Raw genomic sequence first — 6,584 nt, forward strand, 5'->3', positions numbered from 1 at the left:
GGCTCCTTTGTTATTTCATGACTGTACTTTTACTTTGTTTTTACATATTCACACTAATAGTATTTAAATATTTAAGATATTTAACATGGTTTATAAAAATAAAAAGGTATTTGATAACATAGCATTTTATATGTTTTCCTTGCACTTCTGTTTTTTTTTGTTTGTTTGTTTGTTTGTTTGTTTTTGGTTGGTTGGTTGCTTGCTTGCTTGCTTTTTGGTTTGGTTTTCCACTAGTAGGAAGAAGTAGAAATATTAACTGTTAAATTTTAACCTACAGTTGTATTAAAACAAATGAACTTGATGTTTGAAAGAGGAGCTAAGAGGCAGTGCTCTGACTGTTTGAAACTATACAGAGTATGCAAAATGAAGCAATATCTAATTTACTTATATGCCCAAAACATTGAATTCTGCTGTGCTATACAAGTTTTTGTTTGTTTTCTTCCAATGTGTAAATAGTCAAGGTCTGAAGGTAGGTGAATCCTCATTGCTATGATCTCCAGTACAATTTCTCTCTTTGGTTGCTGGGTTACATTGCTTATTAACCATGCTAGTAATGTAGAAAGAGTCTTTCTGCTGCTTTGGGAATACCATGTTTTTTAACGTGGGGTAGACCACTTTGGAGCGGCTCCTAGACAAGGGAAATCTCAAGGGGAGCATGAAAGACAGAGAAAATATTTGGACCAGGTACAGGATATGAAGGAGTTTTCCTTCCTTAAATCTTTTAATTGAATGACTGTTTTATCTCAACATTAGTCATGGCTGTCTGGGTTATTTCACTTCTTTGCACGCAAGATCCATACCTTCTCTTCCTTTTCACCAGTCCCTGGATGACAATTTCTTCTGAACTTATATGTATATGCAGTTTAGATTTTAATGCCCTTCTGGTGTGTTGAATATTTGATATCCTAGCATTCAATATTTATTTTTTTCTTTTGCATATATATTCTTTGGTAAGAAGGAAAATTTTTTAGCAGAGAGCCTACAAATAGAGGAAAAATGGTGGGAAGAAAAAAAAAAGGAAAAAAAAAAAAGAAAGAAAGGTTGTTAATGACAGTTGTATTGGCTCAGTGTTAAATAAATGAGTGGTTTTTTGCCTTGCAGGTAACTTCTGACTTATGTAATAGGGTACACTAGCAGCTTAGTAGATTTGACTTTGGGAGAAAGTTCTGTGTGGTTTAACAATCTGATTCTGTCAAATGACTGATGCTTGGTGAGGTTCAAGACATGGACGTGCCAATTTGAAGTTTTCTTTTTAACTAGGTGTGGAGTGATTTTCATGTCTGACAAATCAGTGGAGTTGCATAACATGTAATCAAGAGCAGGACATTCCGACATAGGTAAAGTGCCTGCTGTAGCATGCAAAGGTAGAAAAGATGCTGCTAATTCTGCATTAAGAACAAGATGAATCCATTCCTCCAGAGAGTATCACTCACACATTTTTGTAATCAAATTCCCCAGTAGAAAACATAGTTTAGTTTTATATGAACAACATTTACATTAGTTTCACTAACACAACATCCATGTCTTCATGTAAATTAAGAAAGAAAATACACTTTCTATCTTAAGGTAATTCAAAGTTATCTTGTAAATTATATATTTTTTCCTGATATGATTGAAATTACCCAAATATATTGTTTAAAAGATAGGATGAAATCAAGATGGAATAAAACTAAGATGTAAAACATCTGGCTTGTATTTTTCCCCTCTCTTAATGATCATTGTACTTGTACACTTCAATTATATGCATTTATTGTAACATTAGGTAACAATTATGTAACAATTATTGTTACACATCTTTCTTTGAAATCTCCTGTGTTCGTAAACATATTTTTTCATGAGAAATGGTTATCAAGCTCTTACTATTGTCCTATTCTGTCCATTGCTGACACACATCTGTTGAAATAGCATCTGGTTAATTGGTTACATGGATATGATACATTGGAAACACCCCTCTCTTATCCAAAAGAATAGTTTGCAATGTCATATGCCACTACAGTCTACTGTTTACAGCAGAACTATGTAATCTCATAGGTCTGACTATGTATTTGTCCTGTGTGAAAAGTTTTTTTTGTTTTTTTTTTTTTTTTTTTTGGGGGGGGGGCAGGAGGACGGGACATCAATTTTCAGTTCAATATCTGAGAAACGAAACAGGTTTCTATCACTAACCAAGTTTAAGAACCTGTCTATGACACACAATAATGTGCAGTGGAGGGATGAAAGAAGTTTTCTAAAATCTAGATAGTCTTTCCCCTTTGCATAGTCTTTCCCTGGATTTTCTGGTGATGAATGTAGGGACTGCCTATTAGAAAGGGTGTTTTTCAAAAATCCTATGAATATATTTCCTCAAGTATTTGTGTCTTTTCTGAATGACTACTCAAGAAAAATATTATAGCAACCAAGACATTTTTTCATCTTAATTTGAAACGTAATGTAAACAAGTGACAAATAAAAGTAATGCCAATGGGCTATTACAAAGCAAATCTAGCCAGGCTTATGACTCCTCAGGCTTATGATTCCTCAGCTAGATTCCTGTCATTGCTTGCTACATAATTATAGAATTTGTAGGTGTTGGTTCACTACCACTTTTTCTTTCTTTATTTCCTCCAGGAGACAGCTGTTTTCCTCGTTATATACCTCATAAATCCATTTTCCATAAACAGTTTTCATTTTTCCATGAACTATTATCTTTACAGCAATCACACCAACATAAATGCCTTCTCTTGCAACCCTGCAATTCAATTTCCATGTTGAAGTGCCAGGCTTTCTAACTGTCACGATATTTGCAACTGTTTAGCCAAAGACGACGACAACAACAACAATAACAACAATAATAATAATAATAATGAAGAAATAAAGAAGAAATCATGAAGAGCTCAAGTCCTGAACTGGGACCCGAGTTAGCAGAACAGTAACCTGAGTTACATTGCTTTCTGCCATGAAAATAGAGTAGCCCATTTAGAGATGGCTCAGGGCTATCATACCAAGGTTATCACACTGCACCGTGTCTGGAACCACTGAACTTATCAGCCCAACTCTTCTCCTGGATTGTATCACCTCTCTTTCATAATAAGGAAATTGTGTAATTTGTGAAACTGTGTATATCTGTGATTAAAGTGTTCTGGTATCTGAGTCCATTAGGTCTTAACATAGCTATTTAACCTTAAACCATTAAAACAGTTAAAACTTACTAAAAGTCAAAGAAAAGAACCAGTAGCGGTACATCTAAACGCATGAAAGATGACACAGACACATGCTACAAATCTATATGAATGATATAGAAGTTAAACAGAAAACAAAAGAAAAACAGAAAAAAAAAATAATCTGTGAGTGTGAACTGTGATCGAAAGCCTGTGCTGTGAATAGAAAAGTTTGCTGTGAACCCCACTGTTACTAAACCAAACCTACATACGGTTTTACTGGTGAAAACTGTAAGTTTCATAGAAGTCTTTGTAAACTTAGGAAGTCAACATCAGAAAACATTTCACTGTGAAATGTGAACTGTTTGAAGAGAACCAGAGAAATGATATGATTATATAGAACCTTAGAACATTGACTGTCCACCTTACCGATCAAAGCCCAACAGAGGCAACCAGCGTGGATATCTATTATTTGCTTAGACATTTCTCTTCAACAAGAATATATTTTCATTTAAGAACGTATATATAAATTATGAATTCATACAAACGTTATTGTCAGTTGAGAGAACTTTCAGAAATAACTTGGATTTTCTTTACGTGTCTCGATTTCTCTCCTTATATTTACCTTTTACTTTTCCCAGACACCATTCTTCTTCTTTAGGCTGTTTTCTGCTATGTTTTGTGGTCTCTATCAGCTCTACCATTCTAGTGCTGTACCTAATCCAGGACCTATCTTTGCAATGCTGACTAATTAATCTCCCTTTAAATAACTTGTCAGTCCTCCAATGGTGTTTACTGTACTTTTTGAATTGATAAATCAGCTAGCAAGTCTCTGTTTAAATGAATGTATATACATATATTGTAATCCCAGTAAGTTTCACATATTTAAGAAAATATGTGCCTATTTCTTATGCAGCATATTGTACAATCAGTGCAATAAAAAAAAAAAAAAAAGGGAGGGGGGAACATTTTAATTGTTGTTGTTATTGATGACTTTATTTAGTTTTAACCTGTTATGCAGTTTTACTTTAATTGTATTTTTCACACCATATACCAAAGAACTGTACTCAGAAGTGCCTTTGAAAAGTCTTCAACAAAGAGATATAACTTAATAGAAACCCTAAAACAGTGAAAAATTTTAAATAATACAACAATTTTGCAAGTATATCTTACTGGACCCATATGTTACAAAGAATGCAAGTCTGAGGAGCTTAGTGTCTTTACATTCCTTAAATGTGTATTTGAATGGCTTTAGGTTTTCTTTCTTTTATTTTCATTTTGAGGAGGTAAAATAGCACTGAACACTATTATTTTTGTTTTTGATTAATTCTTATTGAAGTGCTTTGTAAGAAGTAATGGTTTGGAGCCATGGAATGGTTTTGCCATGCTGCAAAATATATCAGCAGAAATAAAAATTTAAATAAATTTTTAGTTTAAAAAAATTTAAACTAAGTTTTTGTGAATTCATTTTCTTCAGTTTTCTCAGAAAGTTAAGAAACAGAACTACATTTCTGCTACATACAAAAGATAAATGAAAAATAAAACTCCACTCCAGTTAAAAGCTGACTATAATGGTCTGCTGAATCAGTCTTACCATGTCCACCTATGTGTAGAAATTCTAAGGCCACCTACACCTCTCACACCTATGACAGAAAGAAGTCTTCTGTATGTTGCACGTTTGATGATGCAAAGTAGAAGGCTGAATTTATTTTTAAAGATTCTTCCAGGATTGTGGCCTGCATCTGTAAATGCCAGTCTGCATCTGTTCTAAATGTTTTTTCATTAGTCAGCCACCTGCTCAATAGGAACACAGCATCTGAGAATGTGTATGCAAAGTCTGGTACAAGATACTGGGATTGAAGGAGATTGAGTTTGGCATGCATGGAAGAAGTTATTTTGACATACACACAAACTGAAGTAATTCCTTACTCAAGATTTCCTTGATGTACACTTACTACTATTTATGATCTTCTCTCCCCTGTGCAAGAGTGCAGTCTTTCATGCCAATGTCATTAGATTTATGCTCTTCAATAACATGGATCATAGTGTTCTGCCAGATCATCAGCAGGACCCTGGCAGAAGTAAAAGTCCAGTGGCTAAAGCAAATATTCTCACAGAGAACAAACCAAACCCATAATTGACTAGTAGGCATTTTCATGCAGACACTTTCCTAACAGGAACCAGTATCATCTATAACATTTTATGCCCTAGAGGCTAAACATTAATTTATGATGGGCTGTGAGATGTCCAATAGGACATCTAGTAACAATGTTTGTTACTATTAAAGGGAGACAAGGGCAAAATAGTTTTATCTCAGTTACATAAACTTTCTCCTAAAAACTACTTACATTTTGGAATGAATTATTTCCCAGCATCCAGTAAGAGTGGTTCAGAGATGACAGGAGCTTATAAATCCAAACTACTGAAAATGCCTCAGTTTTATTAGTTTGTTTATGTTTAGAAGAAAGTGAGGTTGTTATATCACACTTTGATATGCCACCTATAAAAGCTGGACGATAATGGACTGATTCCATCTGCCACTTAAAACCCTGAATCTTGAAATGCCACATTCGTACTGTGGGTAGTGAAAGTAATGGAGAGAAACATTTGACCTAGCTGAAGCCAGATCTGTCTTCAGATAAGAATGCAAATGTAGACCACGTGGGTTGTTCTTAAACCATGCTGGAAAAATAGTTCAGGATAAATATTCTGACCGTAACAATACAAATCATAAGTTTGCAGAAAATCTAGCTGTTGAAAATTGGCACTGTGTGTTTATTTGAGTCTGGAACCAAAATAGAAAGAACTGTTAGTTTTTAAGATTAAATTTTATCTGATGTCAACTACAGCCTTTACAAGACTCTAACACTGGTTATATGTTAAATCTGTCAAAGACGGAAAATCTTAAGAGAAAATCTTTGTGTTCAGACAGCAGAGCTGTCTTCAATCACACTATTTAAAAAGTCAGCATGACATCTTACTGTCCTGTTGCTATACTTAGGATACAGGATACCTTTATTTTGGTGTTCTATTCCTATAAAGATTTGTATTGACACAATACCACAGTTTTTGCCTGGAGCTTCAATATTATTGGAACAATTTATTTATGACTTCTCAGTCTGTGCTCTGATGTGTTGAAAACAGTTTCTTAGATTTCTCATGAAATTTTAAACAGATTTATGATTCCCATACTTTTAGCTAGTATATATTTCAGACACAGAGTTCTGTCTTTCCTCAGATCTATACAGTGGTTTGAAAAATCTTGCCTTTAAAGACATGCTTTTTTAACACTGCTTACAAAAAATGAAACATTAGAAAATAGATTACAAAATCACTTTCTAAATGCAGTCACTCTCAATGGCTTATAATAACTCTTGATATTTCTTATTTTAGAACAAAATCATACTTAAATTAAAAAAAAAAAAAAGAAAAAGAATGCATTAAATA

At 33.7% G+C, this 6,584-nt stretch overlaps 1 long non-coding RNA gene across 1 annotated transcript; it reads left to right on the top strand.

The window, feature by feature from the left end:
* Positions 1-548: 548 nt before the first annotated feature.
* On the top strand, positions 549-4,579 carry LOC308187849. The gene is made up of 2 exons (XR_013944953.1): positions 549-684; positions 2,608-4,579. It is a non-coding gene; the product is annotated as an uncharacterized lncRNA (long non-coding RNA).
* The last annotated feature ends 2,005 nt before the right edge of the window (positions 4,580-6,584 follow it).

The sequence above is a fragment of the Anser brachyrhynchus genome, assembly GCF_964034855.1.
Source record: "Anser brachyrhynchus genome assembly, chromosome: 1".
NCBI lineage: Eukaryota > Metazoa > Chordata > Aves > Anseriformes > Anatidae > Anser > Anser brachyrhynchus.